The 22,014-nt window shown below is 42.1% G+C and overlaps 1 protein-coding gene across 2 annotated transcripts in view; it reads left to right on the forward strand.

The window, feature by feature from the left end:
- Nucleotides 1-22,014, forward strand: part of CDYL (chromodomain Y like) — a 174,006-nt gene that overhangs the window by 79,077 nt on the left and 72,915 nt on the right. The window lies entirely within an intron of this gene.

The raw sequence follows: 22,014 nt of genomic DNA on the forward strand, positions 1-22,014 counted from the left end.
GCGGGTACCCATCTTCTGGTGAGCAGGGCTCGGAATCTGGTCGAAGCCATTGAGTAGGAACCTTCTCCAGGGGCTGTGGTCACAGACTCCACAGCCTGCAGATTTCACCTCATCAGCTCCCCCCGTGTGTGCCCGCAAACATCTGTGAGCATTTCTTCAAGTTACTTTCTTGACTTTATTATTCCTTAGCTTAATTCTCACATCTAGAGTAAGATTGTTTTAAACCCTTCTTGATGCTCATTGTTCGATTGCCCTCCATAAAATAATGCATGCACCCCCTCAGCAGTTAAGAAAGTCACATCTTCACACCCTCGTGAGCCTGACAGACAAAGTGACATCTTACTTGGGTGAGGTTAAACGTTGTCCTGGGTTTATTGCCGTTTGTGTTTTCGTACACGGGTTGCTTACAGCTCTGCACCTGCTCTGTCACGGTGCTGACCTTACTGATTGGAAAAGGGCTTTTTCTGCAATAATATTAATAGCCTCTTAATCCATACTTCTCATAGCTTGTCAGTTTCATTTGATGGTGGTTCTTATTTTATATATATCTATATCTGTGTCTGTCTAATCCCATGTTTTCAGGGCTTCTGTTCAGACCTGCCACTACCAGCCTTGGGATCAGGCTTGGCAGGGCCTTCCGCCCATTGATGCTGTAGGAACTAGCAGGCTCCGCGCAGGGCAGGAAGCTCTGCCTGTGGGTCTCGGAAAGCCCAGCAGCGGTTTCACATGTTATCTGCCAGAAGCATCTCTTCATTCCCTGACTCATCCCAGGCTGAGAGCCGCCTAGGTTTTTTCCTGTTAAGTTTGTTCAATGAGGTATGACTCCCATATGATAAAGGCATAAATGTACAGCTAGATGAATTTTAACAAACGTGTACACCTGTGCCACTACCGTCTCCCTAGAGATAGAACATTTTCACTTTAATTTCCTTGTGCCTCCATCCCCCTCCTCCCACCCCAGCCACAGACGGCCACTGAGCCATAGGTTAGTTTTGCTTCTGCTGGGGCCTCATACAGGTGGAATCGTAGAGGAGAGATCCCACTGTGTCCTCTGCAGCATGATGATTTTTGGATTCGTCCACATTGTTGCATGAATCAGTAGTACCGCTTTTTTTGTTGGGAGTGGTGAATATACTTGGTTTTGTTAATCCAGCTTCCTGTTGATGGGCACCGGGGCCGATGCATTTTTCTGGCTATTATGATAAAGCTGCTATGAACATTCTTGTATAAGGCTTTTTGTGGACCTGTGTTCTGGTTTCTCTTGGGTAAATACCTAGGAAGAGAATGGCTGAGGTGGGAACCGCCAGTTTTCCAGAGTGAGCGTGGCATTTTCCACACTCCCCAGCGGAGGCTGAGAGTCCCAGGTGTCGCGCAGCCTCATCAACGCTGACTCTTGTTTTAATTTTAGCCTTTAGAGTCAGTCTTGAATTTAGGTAACGTAAGCCGCCCAACTTTGTGCTTCTCTTTCAGGATTGTTCCAGCTATTCTAGGTGTAAAATTTTAAAAGTCAGTTTTTCAATTTCTATTAAAAAAAGCTTTGGGGATGTTTTTATTGGGATTGTGTTGCATCTATATCAATTTTGGAAAAATTGACAACTAAATAATGTTGAGTCTGCCAGATTACGCACATGATCTGTCTCTCAATTTATAGCTATTTAATTTCTCTCAGCCATGTTTTGTTATTTTCAGTGTAGATATTTTAGGCATTCTTATTAACTATATTCCTAATATTTTGCTTTTTGATTATAAATGGAGATTTAAAATTTTTTCATTTTGTAACCATTTACTACTATTATATAAAAATTCATCTGATTTTTAAAATTTTGACATTCACTTGATTTTTTAAAATTTAATCCTGTGATTTTACTAAATTCACTTATTTTTCCTAGTAGTTTATAGATTCCTTTATTTCTGAGTTTTTAATATCAAGAATAAACATTTACTTTTCCTTACCATTTTTTAATTGTGAAAAATTTTAAACGTCTAAGGTGAAAGAATTTTACAGTGAACACTCATATGCCCAGTTCATGTTCTTCCACAAACATTCTGTTTATCAGCCCAGTCTCCATCCATCATCTCATTTGTTGACACATTTTAAAGTAAACGCTGACTTCAGGGCACTTCCCCATAAAAAACTTGAGTAGCATGCATTTCATTAACTAGAATTCCATATTGTTTAAAGCTTTTTTTCTTTTGATATAAAATTCTCTAGCAATGCAATGCACAGGTCTTAAATACGATACCGGTTGCTAAGCTTAACAGAGGCACATAGATACCTGTGCAGTCCGGAAGTGCTTAGTAAGCTAGAAGGTGGTCACCCCAGGAAGTTCACTGATGCCCCCTCCCAGTCAAGTCCCTACCAACCTTTGTTTTTGTTTTCATTTTTTTCTTTAACTGGGTGTGGGGTTTTCTTGGCTTTCTCAAGAATTTCCATTTAAATGGAATTATGCAATGAGTATTCTTTTGAGTAAGGTTTTCTCATCAGCATGTCTTTGAGGCTCAGCCATATTCTTGCGTTTATCTGTAGTTAACTGCTTTCTGTTAGGTGATGCTGTCTGTACTTACCACACTGTGTCCAGTCGCTTGTTGGAACTTTGGGCCGTCTCTGGTTTGGGGCCATTATGAACAGAGCTGCTATAAATAGCCTTGTACAAATCTTTTTGTAGACATATGTTTTCATTCCTTTTGAGTAAGTAATTAGGATTGGAATTACTGGATCATAGGATAGGTATTTGTTTAGTTTTATAAAATGCTGTCAGACCTTTCACCAAAATGGCTGTACCTTTTTAAAATCCTCCCAACGACGGGTGAATATCTCAGTTGCTCATCATTGGTGTGTTTTTAAAATGGATGTGAAGTAGTATCTCATTGTATTTTTTAATTTGTATTTTCCTCAAGAACGATATTCATCACTTTTCAGTGTGTTTATTGGTTGTTCAAATGTCTTCTTTTGGCAATGCGTGCCCAGATCTTTTGCCCACTTCTTAATTCTATTTTGCCAGTATTGAATGCTAGGATTTCTTTATTAGACCTAGGGACCAGTCCTTGAAGATATCTTTAATGGATAGTATATCCTAATATAGGACTTGTTTTATACATTTTGTCAACATTGTGTTTTGATGAAGTGTGGTTTATCAGTTTTCTTTCTTTCATGCTAGTGCTTTTTTGTTACCTAAGGAAGCTTTGCCTTCCCCCCAGTTGCAAAGTTGATATCCTGTAGCTTTTATAATTAAGCCTGTAATACATCTTGAATCAATTTCTGTGTATAAAAATCATGATAATGATTGTGATTCACTTTTTTTTTAAAAAAACGTATGGATAGCCAGTATCCCAGCACCGATTACTGAAAGGACTTAACCAAATGGATTGCTTTAGAAGCCTTTCTCACCCAAAGTAAATTAATGAATCATATGGCCATGATCTATCAGTGAGAGTCTCCTTCGGGCTCCCTTGCTGTCTGTTTCATTGAGCTCCCTGTAGACCCTGGCTCGGGACCACACTATTTGAAATCTGTTGCTTTATGGTAGTAGGTCTTGTAGTGATGCCAAATGGCTACTTTTTCTTTTTCAGGATTTCCTAAGGTTTCTTTTCAGATTTGTTGCCTTTCCGTGTGAATGTTAAAATCTTCTTGGTGGTTTACACACAAAAATTTGCTGGCATTATTATTGGATTGTCTGAATCTGTAGATGCATTTGAGAAAATTTATTGTTTAGCAATATTTATTCTTTTAATTCATGAACATTTTTTTCTTTTAGTTTTATTGAAATAGAATCCACATAAACTGTGTAAGTTTGGAGTGCACAGCATAATGACCTGACTTACATATTTTGCAAAACGATTACCACAGCGAGTTTAGTTTACAGCCATCATCTCATGTAGATGCAAAAAAGGAGAAAAAAATTATTTTCCTTGTGGTGAGAACTTTTAGGATCTACTCTCTTAGCAGCTGTCAAAAATACACCATACAGCAGTGCTTACTGTAGTCATGTTGTACATTAGTTCACCAGTACTTCTCTATCTTCTGACTGGAAGTTTGTACCTTCTGAGTGCCTTCATCCAGTTCCTGCACCCCCTTCACCCCCTGCCTTGAACATCATTTAAGGATGTTTGTGTAGAGGACGGCAGGAGTCTCTCCTACCAGGGTTTGGGGCAGGAACACTCACTGACCGTCCTAAAAAATTCAGCTTCCTAAGCTCAGTGTCCTCTCCTGCACCATAATCCATTGTGTGGCCCCCTGTGTCCTCCTGTGGGAACTGCGGCTCAGGGAACTGTACAAAAGATGGCTGGTAGTCTGACTGTCCAGTTGCTATGAGTAACCAGAGTCCTGTTATCTGTGACTCCGAGTCTCTTGCCTTCTGCCTCATCCGTGAAACTGGCAGGCCCACTTGTTAGCTTGCAAATAGTATAAAATCACGGACAGGTCACACTTCTTAACAGTTTGGGTCATGATGACAGGAAGCTGACAGGGCTGTGGTTTTCTCAGAGGGGAGGAGGGAAAGCCTCCTGGGTCAACTGAGGAGATTTGAGGAAAATCCAGGAAGATCAGTAGCTTGACATGTTGACCAAATCCTCAACCTGACAATAAATGGTTGTCTCCTTTATTGTGTGATAATGAGGAGGAAGTGGGAGATGCTTGCAGACTGACTCCTGACTACGTGGTCGTGTTCGAACGTGGCTGCCAAACACTGCTCTGGTTACGGTACCTCCTCCCTGGGCAGGAGGACGTCCTCATTGGTTTGGTGCACAGATGGTTCTGGCCCTTCTCAAACAGTGAAAGGAGGGAAAGTCACAACGACAATGGGCAGAAGGCAGGCAGATTGTTAGGACTTCGGCTGGTTCCCTTGGGAGATGAGGGGTTGGGACTTGTTAAAGCAGAAACAGCTGGGCAGCCCTGCTACTCCCGTTTCTCCAGCACTGTGTCATGCCAACCTCAGGTCCATCGGGACAGGACAATACAAGGCTCAGGGTTTTGTTTGTTTGTTTGTTTGTTTCTTTTTTGCAGTGGGTCCTGGCTGCCAGGAGGGAGGTTTGGCCCTCTCAGAGAGATTTCCCAGAGACAGACAAATACTAGCGGGAAAATACTGATGGACTAGTATTCATGGATACATGGACTAATATTCATCCAGCTTTTGCTACCGCAGATTGGATTTCCAATGCTGATGAAGGTGACGCACTAGGAGAATGAGAAACCCTAAAAGTTTGAGATAAATTGTTACTGTTAGCTCCACTGCCTAGAAAATTCTCTCCTGGCCTTTTTGCTAAAACCACGTGAGATGTCACGACAGTGGAGCATCAAATACCCATAGTTTAGTCACACGCCATGAAGTCGCTGCTGAGCAAGTCAGGCCTGAATCAACCAAAATGTGCAAACTCTATGGCTCCAGCCGGATGAGACTGCTGAAATCCGTGCGGTCAGTAATGGCCTTGCCACCTAATGAAGGGCTTCATTACAGTGGACTGAAAACACTGGAAGTGTGGTTGTGCCAGGAGCAGCCACCATGCCACTTGAATGGAAAGTCAGTGTGCTTAGTTACTGGTGTAGCCCCTGACCCTTTCTCCACCTCTACTTGGACCCCCAGCTGCGTTAGGGAAAAATGTTTAGGGTTCTGGCTGAGCCCTCCCTGTCCCCAGAGGGGACTGCAGGCCATACACAACCATCCTGGTATTCTAGGGAACTTTGGACAGGGGAGAAGCTCAAACATTTGTGACTCCGTTGGGTGAGGCCACCCAAATCACCATCCTGTCCAGTCTTGCAGGAGTAGGTGGTATATCTGAATTCAACTGATGGGCTTTGGCTAAGCTTTGTGCGGTGAGGAAAGAAGTTAGGGTGACCTCGTGGGTACAGCCCGTTGGGTCAGTTCAGTGTACTGTTGCTTTGTATCGGACTGTGTAGTAGGAATTGTTGTGTTGTTATATGCTTTGGACTTCCCGATCCTGTAAGTTTCAAGGGGGATTCTCCCAATCAGAAAGAACTGTGTGTAGATTGTAGTACGTCTTCAGGGATACCTAAGTTCCTCTGCAGTTTGCCAGTAGTGGTGGGTTAGGATTTAGACTGAGTGCCCCTGCCCTCTGAAATCACAGCGTTCACTCTCTAGGTGGAGTCCTGTTGGTAGGCGTGTCAGAAGCCTTGGTCTCCAAAGCCCTGTCTGGGGTCTCCTCACCAGCAAGAGTGGCTGATTCACCACCAACAAAACTGAGAGGTCTCCTTGCTGTGTAAAGGTTTTAAGGACTCTATGGGCAGACTCACGGTCTGGAACCCCATATGCACTCAACAATAATTTTTCTCTCCTTAGCCCCCACATGAAAAAGGAAGTCCAGCACTTTATTGGGCATTGGCTGTTAGAGACAGTGTGTGCCTCACTTGGGCATTATTCTCCTTGGCCACTTATATAGGCCAGCTTGCAAATCAGCGTCCTTTGAGGCCAAGTCTAGCAGGTTGTGTTGGAAGCTGTCCAGAGGTCTGCAGCTGTCTTGGCTGCAGGCACACCCCTTTTGAAAAGCAGCTAGCTATTATTAGCTTGCTCTTACCTTGCTACCAGGCTTTTGTCGGAATTGAATGCCCATCCCATGGAGGTCTTGTGACTCTCAGGCCCAGCACTCTCATTTTGAGGTGGTGGACTTGGAATCAGTGACTAACCCAATGGGAAGGGCCCCACAGGCCTCGATTGTTAAGTGGAAATGCCATGTTGAAGAACTAGATGCCTGGGGCCAGTGGTTTGTGAGCTTTATGTGAAAAGTGGGAGGAATCTGTGTCCCCCACTCCTTCACCCTAACCCAAGCCACTGGCTCAGTGGGACCCACGATTCACAGACTTCCCTGAGATGCCAGGTCTGGTTCACTGATGGTTCAGTTGAGCTAAAAACCAGTGGTGTGCACTCAGATCCCGCTGTGCACTTCACCCTCCTCACCTGCTCTTGAGATGGAAAGTGGTGGCTCTGCTCCTTAGGCGTACCTCAAGGCAGCACTCCCCTTGGTGAGCCCTGTGAGACTGGGGTGGTCTAGCCTTCGGTCTGCCACTTGGAAAACTAGGGACTGTTTGGAGTCCCTGGTGTAGATGCCCCTGGTAAGTGCCTGCTCTCTGAGGAGAGGAGACCAGCTGGAATCAGGCTGCTGGTTGAGCCTGCACCATCCAGGCTGTCGTTGTACCAGACAAGACAGCACATCCCGCATCACAGACTGGACTCCTTGTAAAGATTTTCGTGTTTCTGGTGCACAGACATGACCACTGCATGTCCAATGCGTGATTCCTGCCAAAAGTTTACCCAGTTCCCTGACAGAGGGGAGCCACATCACATAGGCCTTTGTCCCACCTGCCCCCCTGGCAGGCTGATTACAAGAGACCTCTGGGCCTTACTCAGAGCTAACGGGTGCCTCCTCACTGTTGCCACATTCAGGTTACGGTGTTGCTGTTCTAGTGTGACCAGCCCGCTCTGGCCGTACCATAGTGCCCTCTGAAACTGATCCGTGCCGTGTTTGCAAGCTTTCCAGACCATGTGCAGCCTGGCTGTGGTGCACCTTTATCTCAAATGCCACTTAGTAATAGACTTACGGTCAAGGTGTTCAGTGGGCCTTCCATGCTCCCTTCCATCCACAGGTGGCATATGACATCACCCTCCTCAGAAACCCAGGCAAAAAGTTCTCTGACCCTGCCTCCTTCATCTCATCCCCTCCTACTCTATACATAGCAAAGCAGTCAGGTCACTGAATACAGCTTTCCCCAGGAAGGGGTCATTTGCTCTTAACTGCTTCCTGGGTTATGGTTAGGACAAAAGTTGGGGGACATTTTATATATACCCATTTTGAAAATTCTGGCTTCCACTCTCATCATTCCTGGGTATCTTTTTTCCCGTAACAGTAACCGCGGACAGCTCTGGGTGACAGCCTAGCCAGTGGGGACTTAGGGAGTTTGAATTTAATTCTGTTCTGGCCACCTGAATTGTCTTGCTGGACTGATAGGGGGAGCCTAGATGATTAGGATAATGACCACTTAGCTTAGTCCTCTGCCCCCTGAGTTCCCAGCAGGGCCTACGTTGGCCAACATGGAAAGACATGATGGAACTGTGTAAGCTGCATAAAAATGCCATCCCTTCTCCTGTACCTGGCCCTTCCTGGCAGAGAACTGGGTGTGGGTCAGGTGTGACTGGCAAGCAGGTGCTGTAATGGGAACATGTGGTATTGGAGGGAAGGCACCGGTGTTGACACTTGGAGAGAGAGCACTTTACATCTCCAGAGGTACCAGGAAGGGAGGGACGTTAAAGATCCTTGTCCTTTAGAACCACCCCTAGGATCGTCCTCAGTAATGGAAAATTCTTGATGTGTTTCTCCCAAATTGTTGCAAGGGACTTAAATGTAACCTCTGGATCTACCTTCCCCAGCCAGAACATTCTGATGATAAATTGGTGCATTCCTTGTAACCACACTGAGAAGTCTATAAGGAGCAGCGTAGGACAGCTCCTGCTACACAAAACACCGTGAACACCCTCAGATGTCAGCCCGCTTCCATCCTTATAGCCATCACTGTCATTCCATGAGAGCAGGTGACTGCCACCTGGCTGGACTAGACATACTGGATAAGTTGGACTGACTGTTCTCAGGCAGTCCCTCCAAAAACAAGGAAAAGACATTTATTTGAACTTAACCAGCTGGAAAGCTATGTTGGAGGCACTTTCAGCCTATGCCCCATGATAGAAGGGCCACTGGGGAAACCCCGGTCACTGTAAACAACACTTCCCAGAACCAGCATGTGCACCATTGGGACTGTGCTTGTATGAAATCCAGAAACGAACGTGTTTCTCTCCCACAAACATGGTGACTTACACCCTGAGGTGGTCACTGAAGACCTTGACGTGTTTAAGGAAAACAGCCAGTAGGTTGTAGAGCCCTCGTAAAACAGTGCAGATCTCCAAAATGAGGCTACTCTTGAATACTCAGAGCAGGTTGCTGGAGGAATAAGTGACTTACTGTGTATACGTCCTGCAGACAGTTAGCCCTACTATGAGAGCCATAGAAAAGGCAGTAGGAAATTTGTCCCTGCCTTTCTCTGAAGTGAGGAGGAAAAATGCCATGGCTGAAAGATATTCAGTCAGCCTCAACTCACTGGTCAGGGTTGTGTGGATGCTAGAATTGCTCTGGATTTCGTCCTTGTGAGCCAAGATGAGCTCGTGCAATTACTAATGCATCCTGTTGTACCTGTATTAATGCCCCAGAGCAAGAGGGAAAATCAATTCAGAAACTTAAGGAGAAAGCCATCTGGCTTTCTGAGATAGATCCTGATAGTTTATGGGATTTGTTCAGCCAGCTGGGTCCAGGACACTGGAGGCATGGTTAAAGATAGGACTGCAGGGTAGCTCATTCTGATGCCTGGAGTCCTGCAGATAGTAGCTTTAATTAAATGTTGTATGAGACAGATTGAATGGATTTGGTCCCAGCCTCTAATGGTCAGATTGATCACAGCAGCTGGAGGAGTGGTATACTCAGGACAATTTGCCAGAAGCCAAGACAGTGTGAATACAAGGGGTGGATACTGTTCGGGGACAGTTCTCGAGGGATCTCCATATGCATTTCCTCTGCATTTCTGTATGTCTTGGGAACAGAGACTGCGCATTTGTCCTGGACTCTTTTCAACAATGTTGGTATAGCAAACAGTCTTGAAGACAAAGATAGTGTCTGCCTTCAGACCTTAGGGTAGATTTGCTTACAGCTTTGGAGGATCAAGATAGGCCAGGCATCCTAACTGCGCACTGAAAGGTTTTGGTTTCCCAAGCTGACAGTTGCTCTCCTGCCTTGCCTGCCCCCTGGTTGAGCAGTTGTCACTCGGCCCTCTTTATATTGCCATGTAGGAATTGGGGCTCAGATACAAGCAAATGCTGATAGTCTGACAATTGCTATTGCTCTCGGTGACAAAATATTTCTTCTCTGATGAGTCTTGTCTTATACCAGCATTCATGAAAATGACAAAAGCTAACTTGGTAGATTGCAAGTAGGTAAAATTTCAGGAAAAACTCTTCTTAGTTATTGGAGGTCTGTTGCAAAAACATTCTTCCAGCTCTCATTTTTCTGAAAATATCTTTATTTTATGGCTGGCTGTCTTTTAACAGTTTTTATGAGATTAATCCACATACCAAACAGTTTGCCCATTTAAATTGTATGATTCAGTGGCTGTTGGTTTATACAGTTTTGCATCCATCACCACAATTTTAGAACATTTTCATCACCTCCGTGGCCTTCTCTCCCCACCATTGCCCCCCACTCCAACCGTAAGCAGCCACTAAGCTGTTTTCTGTCTCTATAAAATCACCTGTTCTGGACATTTCTTAGAAATGGAATCTTATAATTTATGGTCTTTTGTGACTGGCTTCTTTTATTTGGCCTAAAGTTTTCAAGGTTCATCCGTATTGTAATATGTGATAAGTACTTTATTTCTTTTTACAGCTGAATGATATTCCCTCATGTAGGCATGTATATACTATTTGGTTTACCCAGTCATCAGTTAATGGACTTTGGGGTTGATTGTACCTTGTTACTATTACGAATAATGCTGCTATAAACATTTATATACAAGTTTTGCTGGGGACAGAAGTTTTCTTTCTCTTGGGTAGATACCTAAAAGTGAAATTGCTGGGTCACATGGTAACTGTATATTTAACTTTTAGTGGATCTGACAGATTGTCCTTACAAAATGGCTGCACCGTTATACACCTTCACAAGCAGCGTATAAGGTTCATTTCCTCTACATACTTGCTAGCACTTATCTTTTTTACATAGTCATCCTAGTGGGTATGAAGTGGTATCTCCTTGTGGTTATGACCACATTTCCCTAGTGGCTAATGATGTTGAGCGTCTTTTCACGTGCTTACTGGGCATTTGTAGATCTTCTTTGGAGAAATCTATTCAGAACCCTTTGTCATTGTTAAACTGGCTTATCTTTTTATTATTGAGCTGTAAAATCTTGTATTCTCAATACAAGTCTCTTACTAGATATAATTTGCAAAAATTTTCTCCCATTCTGTGTATTGTCTTTTCACTTTCTCGGTGGGGTCCTTTGAAGCACAGAAATGTTTCATTTTTGATGTCCGATTTGTTCTTGTGTTGCTTTTGCTTTTGGTGTCATATCTAAAAAATCATTGACTAATCCAGGGGCACAATGATTTACATATATGTATCTAACAGTTTCATAATTTTTACTCTTACGTATAGATCTTGGATCCATTTGAGTTAAATTTTGTATGTGGTATAAGAGTCCAATGTGATCATTTTGCAAGTGAATATCTAGTTGTCCCACCATTATTTGTCGAAGACTGTTCTTTCTCCTCATTGAATGGTCATGGCACCTTGTAAAAAACTGTTTGACCCTTATACAAAATTGTTATACAAGGGTTTATTTCTGGGCTCTCTTTTCTATTCCTTTGGTCTCTATGTCTGTCTGTATGCCAGTTTCACACAATTTTTGATTACTGTAGATCTGTAAGTTTTTTTAAATAATTTTTTATTATATTATGTTAGTCACCATACAGTACATCCCTAGTTTTTGATGTAAAGTTCCATGATTCATTACTTGCGTATAACACCCAGTGCACCATGCAATATGTGCCCTCCTAATACCCATCACCAGCCTATCCCATTCTCCCATCCCCCTCCCCTCTGAAGCCCTCAGTTTGTTTCCCAGAGTCCATACTCTCTCATGGTTCATTCCCCCTTCTGTTTACCCCTGTAAGTTTTGACGTCTGGAAGTGTGAGTCTAACTTTGTTGTTGTTTTTCAAGATTGTTTTTCTTCCTTTTGAAGGGCTATTCTGAGTCCCTTGTAATTCCATATGGATTTTAGGATTAGCATGTCACTTTCAGTAAAGAAGTCAGCTGGTGGGGCGCCTGGGTGGCACAGCGGTTAAGCGTCTGCCTTCGGCTCAGGGCGTGATCCTGGCGTTGTGGGATCGAGCCCCACATCAGGCTCCTCCACTATGAGCCTGCTTCTTCCTCTCCCATTCCCCCTGCTTGTGTTCCCTCTCTCGCTGGCTGTCTCTATCTCTGTCAAATAAATAAATAAAATCTTTAAAAAAAAAAAAAAAAAAAAGAAGTCAGCTGGAATTTTCGTAGAGATTGCATTGCATCTTTAGGTCAATTTAGGAAGTATAATAATAGTAATATTGTTATGTATCCTGATCCATGAACATGCAATTTCTTTCCATTTAGTTTGGTCCTTTATTTATTTCAACAATGTTTTATTTTTATTTTTTTTTAAATGAAATATGCCTTTTCACCTTTATTTTTTTTTAAAAGATTTTATTTATTTATTCGACAGAGATAGAGACAGCCAGCGAGAGAGGGAACACAAGCAGGGGGAGTGGGAGAGGAAGAAGCAGGCTCATAGCGGAGGAGCCTGATGTGGGGCTCGATCCCATAACGCCGGGATCACGCCCTGAGCCGAAGGCAGACGCTTAACCGCTGTGCCACCCAGGCGCCCCTCAACAATGTTTTATAAACTGAATTTTTCCATGTAGCAGACTTGTATCTTTTTTGTTCAATTTATTTCTAAATATTTTTTCTTTTTGATGCTATTATAAATGGACCTGTTTTCTTGGTTTGGTCATTGCTACTATATACAGTGGATTCAGTATACTGTATACAATTTATTTTTGTATATTGATTTTTGTATCCTGTGATCTTGCTGAACTCGTTTGTTCTAATAGGTTTTATTGGACACCTTAACATTATTCTTTATAGATCATGTCATTTGCAAGTAGAGATAATTTTACTTCCTTTTCAGTCTGGATGCTTTTTTATTTCTTGCCTAATTACCCAGCTAGAACTCCAGTACAATGTCATGTAGAAGTGGCAAGAGCAGACATCCTTGTCTTGTTTCTGATCTTAGGGGGGAAAGCATTCAGCCTTCCACCATTGTGTGTGATGTTAGCTATGTGGTTTTTGTAGATGCCTTTATCAGGTTGAGGAAGCTTCTGCTATTCCTAGTTTCTTGAGTGTCGTGAAGAGGTATTAAATTTTCTCAAGTGCTTTTTCTGCATCTATTGAAATGAGATGTGATTTTTTTTCCTCTTTATTCTATTGATGTATAGCAAATTACATTAGTTAATTGATTTTCAGATGTTAAGTCAGACTTGCATTTCTGGGATAAATCCTTCTTGACCATGATCTTTTTTTACATATTGCTGGATTAAACTGCTAGTATTTTGCTGAGAATTTCTGTGTCTAAATTTAACCAATCTCTAGCTTTTTATTATGTCTTGGCTTTGTTATCAAGGTAATACTGGCCTCATAGAATGAGTTGTGAAGTATTCTCTCTTCTAATTATTGGAAGAGTTGGTCTTGATCTTTCCTTTAAAAATGTGGTAGTATTCACCAGAGAAGCAATCTGGTTCCTGTGCTTTTTCTTTGTGGGAAGTTTTTTTTTTTTCTTTATTACAAATTCAGTCTTTTTATTTGTTATAAATCTATTCAGATTTTTTTAAGTCAGTTTCAGGAGTTTCTGTCTTTCCTGGAATTTGCTCATTTCATCTAAGTTATCCAAATCGTTGGCATAGTTGTTCATGATATTTTAATTCTTTTTATTTCTGTCTTGTTGGTAGTTCTGCTTTCATTCCTGATTTTAGTATTTGAGTGTTCTTTTTTTTTGATTAGTATAACTAAGTTCGGTCAATTTTGTTGATCTTTTCAAGGAAACTTGGTTGTTTTGGTTTTTTTATATTGCTTTTCTATTCTTTGCTCCAGGAACTTGTACTCTAATTCTTAATATTTTCTTCCTTTTGCATGCTTTGGGTTAAGATTGCTCTTTTCCGGTGTCTTTTTTATTTTTTTTTAGGTTTTATTTATTTCAGAGGAGGGTGGAGGAGCGGAGGGAAAGGGACAGACAGACACCGTGCTGAGCAAGGAGCTGATGCTTGGCTCAATCCCAGGGCCCCGAGACCTTGACCTGAGCCAAAATCAAGAGTCTGACACTTAACTGACTGAGCCACCCAGGCTCCACTTCCAGTGTCTTAAGGTGGATGGTTAGGCTATTGATTTGAAATTTTTCTTCTTTTTCAGTGTAGGCATTTAGAACTATAAATTTCCCTTTCATCACTGTATGCTGTGTTTTTGTATTAATTTATCTTGAGGGATTTTCTAATTTCCCTTGTGATTTCTTCTTTGTCCCACAGTGGTGAATTTCTCAGATTTTTCTGTGAATTTTCATTTTCATTCCATTTTATTGGCGAGGAGACTTTGTGTGACTTCAGTCCCTCATTTATTGAGGCTCATGTTGTGGACTGGCATATGGGGAATGTTCCATTGTGCTTGAGAAGAGCTATATTCTGCTGTTGTTGGGTAGAGTACTCCTGGATGTCTGCTGTGTCTCACTTGCATATGGTGGTGGTCTGGACTTCTGTTACCTTGTTGATCTTCGGCTGATCTTTTCAAGGAAAAGATTTAATCTTTTGGAAATTGAAGCCTCCAGCTCTTACTGTTGAATTGTCATTTCTCTTCTTACTGGTTTGTCAGTTTTAACGTCATGTGTTTTGTTGGCTCTTATTAGATATACTTGTAATAGTTACATGTTTCTGTATGTTACAGATCCAGCAGTATAACTGTACATGTGTTGTTTTATAGAGTTGCTTTTTAAGTAAGATTAAGAATGCAGAAAAATATGCATTTTAAACTTTTAGAATTACTTAATTATCTTCACTAAATGATCTTTACCAGTCCTCTTTGGGTTTTTGTGTGTGAATCCTGGTTTATCTGTTTACAGCCTGAAGAACTTCCTTCGGTATTTTTTGTAAAGCCGGTCTGCAAGCAACAAATTTCTCTTTGTTTATCCGAGAGTATCTTTATTTTGTTCTCATTTGGGGAGAGGAGGTGGTTTATAGACTTATTTTTTATAGTAGTTTTAAGATTCACAGCAAAACTGAGCAGAAGGAACAGAGTGTTCTCATGTACTTCCTGCCCCGGCGCGTGAACAGCCACGGTCATGGACATCCCCGACCAGAGTGGTGCATTTGTTACAACAGATGAACTTGCACTGACAAGTCGCATCACACAAAGTCCATAGTTTACATTAGGGTTCGCTCTTGGTGTTGTACATTTTGTGGGTTTGGATAACTACATGGATCCACCATTATAGTATCATAGAGAATAATTTCACTGCCCTAAAACTCTTCTGTGCTCCCCCATTCATCCCTCTTTCCACACTAACCCAGACAAACACCGATCTTTTCACAGTCTCTGTAGTGTTGCCTTTTCCAGAATTATCATACGGTTAGAATCACACAGTATGTACCGTTTTCTGTTTTTATTTTTGAAAGATAGCATTGCTGGATATAGTAAGATTCTTAGCTGACATTGTTTTCTTTTAGTACCTTGAATGTTGTCCCACTGTCTTTTTCTTCCATTATGTCTGATAAGAAGTTAGCTGTTAATCTTACCAGAATTCCCTTGTAAGTTAGCTGTTAATCTTACCAGAATTCCCTTGTAACTGAGGAGTTATTTTCCTCTTGCTGCTTCCAGGTTTTCTCTTTGCCCTGACTTTTGGTATTTTGACTATAACCTGTGTTTCTGGATCTCTGCATTTATCCTAAACTTGGGGGAAGTTTTCAGCCATTTTTACAAACATTTTTCTGCTTCTTCGTCTCCTTGTCTTCCCCATTGCACATATGTTGGTGTGCTGTTGCATTATCTCATGTTTCTGTGGTTCCATTTCTTTTCTTCATTCTATTTTCTCTCTTCTTTGTAATCCATAATTTCCATCCATCTTTTTTTCAAGGTGATTGATTTTTCTGCCAGTTCAAATCTGTTGAGCACCCATAATTAAAAAGTTTTCCCTTTTAGGAGCCCCCGGGTGGTTCATTCGGTGGAGCCATCTAACTCTTGATTTCAGCTCAGGTCATGATCTCGGGGTTATGAGATTGAGCCCCAGGTCAGGCTCCGCACTGGGCGTGGAGCCTGCTTAAGAGTCTCTTGGGGCGCCTGGGTGGCGCAGTCGTTAAGCATCTGCCTTCAGCTCAAGGCGTAATCCCAGCGTTCTGGGATCGAGCCCCACATCAGGCTTCTGCGCTGGGAGCCTGCTTCTTCCTCTCCCACTCCCCCTGCTTGTGTTCCCTCTCTCTCTGGCTGGCTGTCTCTCTCTGTCAAATAAATAAATAAAATCTTTAAAAAAAGAGAGAGAGAGAGAGTCTCTTCTTCTCCCTCTACCTCCACCCCCCATCCTCTTTAAAAAAAAAAAAATTTTTTTTTTCTTTCAGTCATTGTACATTTCAACTCCAGAATTTCCATTTGGTTCTTTTTGCATTTCTAGCTCATTAATGATATTCTTTAAGGTGATACTGTCTTCATACTTTTCTTGTCTAAGCATGGTGTCCTTATTTGAAGTCTTTGTTTCCTATACCTGGTATCTCTGTTTTCACAACCACTTCCTGTTGCCTGTTTTCCCCCGGTGTATTAGCCACTTGTTCCTATGTGTTTTCATGTCTTGTAATTTTTTGAAAACCGAGCATTTTAGGTTATATATTGCAGCAGTTCTAGACACTGTTTCATCTTTCCCCTCTCTGGGACTTAACCTTTGTTGTTATTTGCTTGGTGGTTTGTTTTGTGACTTGGCTAGACTATTTTAGTGAAATCAGTTACCTCTACTCTGTGAAGACTTCCATGGCCTCTTCGGTGGGCACAGTCTTGAGCAAGTCCTGAGAGAACAGTGGCTTCATAGGGCTCTCTTTGGCTGTCTCCTTCCCTGGTTCTCTAAGCTGCTAGCTTTATTTGGTATTACACCTAGGCTGTTAGAATCCACTAATTACTGGTTGGCCACTGTTTTTGTTTGTTTGTTTGTTTGTTTACAATGTCTGGTGCATTAATTTCTCAGCAGTCTGATCCAATTAAATGTGGGTAGGGGTAGTTTCTGAGACCAGTCTTGGAGATTTGTTCTTATCCTAGGAGGGCTCTTACTAGCTGGCCTTCCCTGGTCACTAGGTGAGTTATGGTTTAGCTTGTTAATCTTCATTATCGTTTTCAAGAGCAAACTTAGATTTAAACTTACCCATACTCTATCTCAAACAAAGACAGTTATTTTGGGGAACAGCTCTCTTTTCTTATGGATTACCTTCCCCCTCCCCCAGGGCAAAATGTCTGAACCACTGGTCTGGATGCTGAGTAGAATGGTAGGTAGCCTCTGATGTTCTCAGCTTGCCTCTGCCTATATAAAACCTCTCCTTTAAGAGTAACTTGGGGCAGAATTGGTCACAGTCCCCAACATTTTTGCCCTTTTACCCCTAGGATAGAGCCTCCTTATGAATAGGGGCCAGGTTGAGGACATGAGCCCTAACTTCTTAGTCATATTTATCAGGGGTTTTTACATCTTCTGCTTTGAGTGGAAGAGAGAAATGCTGGTAGCCTGTCTGTCCTAGTGACATTTGATGAGCCTTGCCTGGGAGCCGAGAGAGGGGAGACAGAGCCTGTATTCTTCAGCTACACTCAGAGTGAGCTCCCTACACTGAACTGGACGGTAGGTGGGGAAAGAAGGGAGTCTTGTCTCGGATGCCATAAACTCTCTGTTCTCACTGAGTGTTTGTAGACTTTCTTGAATAAATGTTCCTTCATTTGCTCTGTGGCCCTAGGACAATTTCCAGAGACTTTAGGTTTTTGTGATTTTTTTTTTTCTGTTTTTTTGGGGGGGAGGGTGGTGGTATTGTTTTGTTTGTTTGTTTTTGGTAGTAATTTTCACCAGCTTTGCTTATTCGGTTGAAGAATGTGTTTACAGAGCTCCTTATTTATACTGCCATCCCAGAATTAGAACTCTACCTTTGCTTTTGAAGTATATCTTTTTTTAGATAAAGAATTCTGAGTTGACAGTTTTTCCCTTTAGTGCTTTCACTATTTTTCCTTTGTTTCCTGGCCCCCATTGTTGTGGTGCTGTCTGTGATGTCCTCTCCTCCTAGCCTCTACCCACTGGCTAGTTGGTGTAACCCTTTATCTTGGTTTGTTTAGGTTTGACTGTGATGTCCATTGGTATGGTTTATGCTGAACACCTGCTTTCCTCCAAGAATGTGGAATTTTGATCCATGCTAGGCAGAGGATGTCCCTGTGGCCAGCCCCTAATAAAAAAAATCCTGGGCAGGAAGTCCTTAATGAGCTTCTCTGGCGGACAACATTTTGCATGTGTTGTGACAACTTGTTGCTGGAGGAATAACGCGCATCCTGTGTGACTCCCCTGGGAGAGGACCCTTGCAAGCTTGCACTCGGTTTCCCTTGGACTTTCCCCCACATGCTTTTCCCTTTGCTCATTTTGCTTAGTGTCCTTTCACTGTGTTAAATCATAGCCGTGAGTGAGACTGCATGTTGAGTCCTCTGAGTTCTCCTAGTGAGTGGATCTTCAAACCTGGAGGTGGACTTGGGTGCCCCCAACACACCAGTTGTTTTCCACTAGCCCGTTGTAGTTCAGGAGTCTACCTGGGATTTGAGAGGGTTTATAATACTGTTTCGGAGAACTCCCCCTTCTGTGGGGCCCTCCTGTCTGTGATCTCCACTAGATTTCTAGCACTCTGTCGACTCCTGACTGTCTTCTGACACCTGAAGCCCAGAAGGCTGCACTTTCTGTGTGAGTCCTACCAGCAGCAGACTGGGGAGTGCAGAAGCCCTTGGGTTCACTGTTTAAAGGGTCCAGTCCCCCCAGTTTCTGCTGGCTTTTGGTTTCTATACAGTGTTGTCAAATATTTATGTCAGATATAAAATTACTCCTCCACTTCTTGCAGTGGAAGTATCTGCCTGTGTCTTTAATAGTTAACAAGTGTTCTTAGTAATTCAGACAACTTTTCCTGTTCTTAATAGTAAACATAACTCTCAGATGGCTGGTGAAACACTTATCTTCCTCATATAAAGAGCTGTTGCTTTTTAAAGGTCCGCTAGAATTCTTTGATAAAAGCAGGGGTTTTGTTTATTCATTTTTTCCATAGTGATGCTCTCTTGTCCCAAATTTTCCAGCCATTGGTGTAAGACCCAAACCTGAGAAAAGCTTTCAGCATTTCTGTGGTCTCAAAGTTATCCTGGCAGCCTTTTCCCACTGTTCTGGCTGGGAGGAATCACGGCAAGTATTAGCAAGCAGCATCTCGCTGACAAGGTTATCGATGATGATACAATGTGCCAAACTGTTCCTACTGTGAGTATTTTGCAACTTTGGTCTTTTCTTACAAGCTGATACGTTTGCATGCCTTGCCCTGATATAATTTCTAGGCTGTTTGGTATTTAATGTAACAATAGCAGAGTTACTCTTTCTTCCTACTCTTCCTGAGCTCTTTAACCAGTTTGGGCTTCTCTGGGGTTTTTGTTTCTGTGTTAGGGAACCTTTGGCCTTCCTTTTCGGGCTTCTGCAACTCCATAGCACGCTTTAGCACATTCCCGGGCGCAGATACCACCATGTGCTCTGAGGTAGGTGAAGTGAATTAGGTGTTTGGAGTGATCTTTTAATTAATTTCACTGCTTTGTAAACCATCAGAGGACATTGTAATGTTAAGGAAAGCCTTGTTTTACTTGTGTCACATCTTGGCGTTTTAGATTGAGTTTTAGAAGGAAATCCTAACAAAAAGAACTAAGGTCAGTTTACTATGCCACAGCTAGTCGAAGCTATTGTGATTTGGATTCACCAGAATTTTGCTGCACATGTGATTGTGGGTAACATAACAAAACAATCTAGGTAATTTGGATAAGATTTTCATGCCTTTGTTCTTTCATTTTGTCTTGGGCTTTTAAGAATCTTAGTAGAACTTGTCTGCGGTTCTATACTTCTGTGTTAAGTTTGTTTTATATAAAGTTCTTTGCATTGAAATTCTGTAACCAGAGGTGGATACCTGCACATACACTTTGAAAAGACTGTTCACTGAGACTACTTTTCAGAAACGGCTGTGTTAGCAAGAAGAGGAAGAACGCAAGGGGAAGGGACTGAAAAACTGAAGGAAAATTTATTTATGTGTTTCTCTTGTGATCAAGGTTTTCCTCCCTCACCACCATAAAAGCGCTCTGGAAATAATTTTAGGCTTAATAGTACGGTCAGATATTTTTGAATCTGGGTGATGATGCCTTTTTGTGGGAGACTATTTTAGCCACGCAGACTAAGAATCAGTGGGACTTTTCCTTTAAGCTTTCAAAGCGAAAGAAGGACATCTGCCCTTGAATGGTGGGGAGAGGGTGTGATGTAACCAGTTTAGTACAAGGTTGGTATTAGAAGACTGTGGTCATTGGCCTAAACCTTTCTACCCTGCATCTAGTGCCTGGAGTGACTCTGGTAGACCTGCCACTTGTCTCCTTGTCAGCCATACGTGTCTTGTCACTTTGCAAACCATGTTCCCCGTGAGAATTAATAGGACAGCAAGCCTGCATCCTGAATGTCCCATGTCCTGTTGCTTTCTCCCCATCTAATTCAGGGGTCAGCAAACTGTGGCTTGCAGGTTAAATCGAAAAATGGTTTTTACCTTTTTAAATAGTTGAAAAAATCAAAAGCTTACTATGTCATGACACAGGTAAATTACAAAATCTAATTTTAGTGTCCGTAAATAGAATTGTTTTTAATGTCTCCTCATTTACATGTTTGTGACTGTTTTGTGCTACGGCGACAAGAGTTCAGTGGTTGGGAGCCCGTATGACTTGTGTGGCCCTTTACTAAAGTTTGCCAACCCCCAGTCTCATGGGTCCCCTGTTACTGCCTGCCTTCAGTGCCTACACAAAGTCTGACCGCTGAGTATCCATAAAACATGGTAGATGCACCACCACAGCTGCTGAGAGAGGGGCAGGCCTGTTCGGGGGCTGGCAAGGGAAGGTTCCCGTGGCTTACAGCCCTAGGGAGGAAATACCGGTGAAAGGACAGGAGGGGCAAGAGTCTCATCCTCCTTTACTAGGTCCCTCTTCAGCTCTAATAAAATGGAAGAAAGGAAAATTGGGTGCTCTGGTTTAGTATGGTTTAGTGCACCCTTGAACAACATGGGTTTGAACTACGTGAGTCCTCCTATACACGGATTTTTTTTCTGATAAATACCGCACAGTACTACGAATGTATTTTCTCGTACTTATGACTTTCTTAGTAACATTTTAATATTTTCTTTTCTCTAGCTTCCTTTATTGTAAGAATACAGTATATAATACATACACAAAATATGTGTTAATGAGTTGTATAGGTTATTGGTAAGGCTTCTAGTCAACAGGGTATCTGTAGTTGTTTTGCAGGGAGTCAAAAGTTATATGCAGACTTTTTACTGTCTTGGAGGTGGGGCTGGTGCCCCTGACTCCCGTGTTGTTCAGGGGTCAACTGTACTTCATGCTTCTGGAACAGAACTTGAGTTAGAAAATAAGTATTAAAATGTAGTTTTCTGTTAGGAGATAATCTTTGTACCCCCTTGTCTTTAAAACTTTTAAACTATTTCTGCTATGAAATTGATTCACATGGAATTTTCCAGAAATACGTCTTCTACTTATATTGAAATACTTAAGCCCTTATATAAAACTTTTCACAAGCAAAAGAGCGGGGAGAAAAATCACTTTCCTAGCTTTCCATGCTATATTATGGACTGTGTGGACTTACATATGCAGATCCGACATTAGTTATTAGGTAATAATCTGCAGAGATTATTAGTTATCTCTGTAGAGATCTGTTAGGCATGAAATCTGTCAACCTGCTGAAACAAGTCCTTTACCCTTAATCCTTTTCGCACGGAAGCAATAATGTGTATTTAATTTTAGGCTTTTCTGTAGTTAAGGGCTTTAATTCCCTATATCCCAAGTAGACATATTGGAGAGTTTTTTTGCTGGGGGTGGATTTTGAGAGTAGGGGAAATGATGAGGTAAGGTATTCTCCCATTCTCCAAAAGTGTCTATTGTTGTACTCTGAATTAGCCGCTGTTATTTTGGAATGTTGGAGAGCTAGGTATACCATTATGTCATCTGACCTGACCTGTAACTTTGCCAGAAATTTATTGATGTTCTTGGTAATTGATGGGCTTAGACGTTGCATCCTTAATTAAAGAGCTGCTCTGTGGCTGTAGGCCTCTCTCTACAAG

This window comes from Ursus americanus, chromosome 32, assembly GCF_024610735.1.
Source record: "Ursus americanus isolate L20-20 chromosome 32, mUrsAme1.1.p, whole genome shotgun sequence".
NCBI classification, from domain to species: domain Eukaryota; kingdom Metazoa; phylum Chordata; class Mammalia; order Carnivora; family Ursidae; genus Ursus; species Ursus americanus.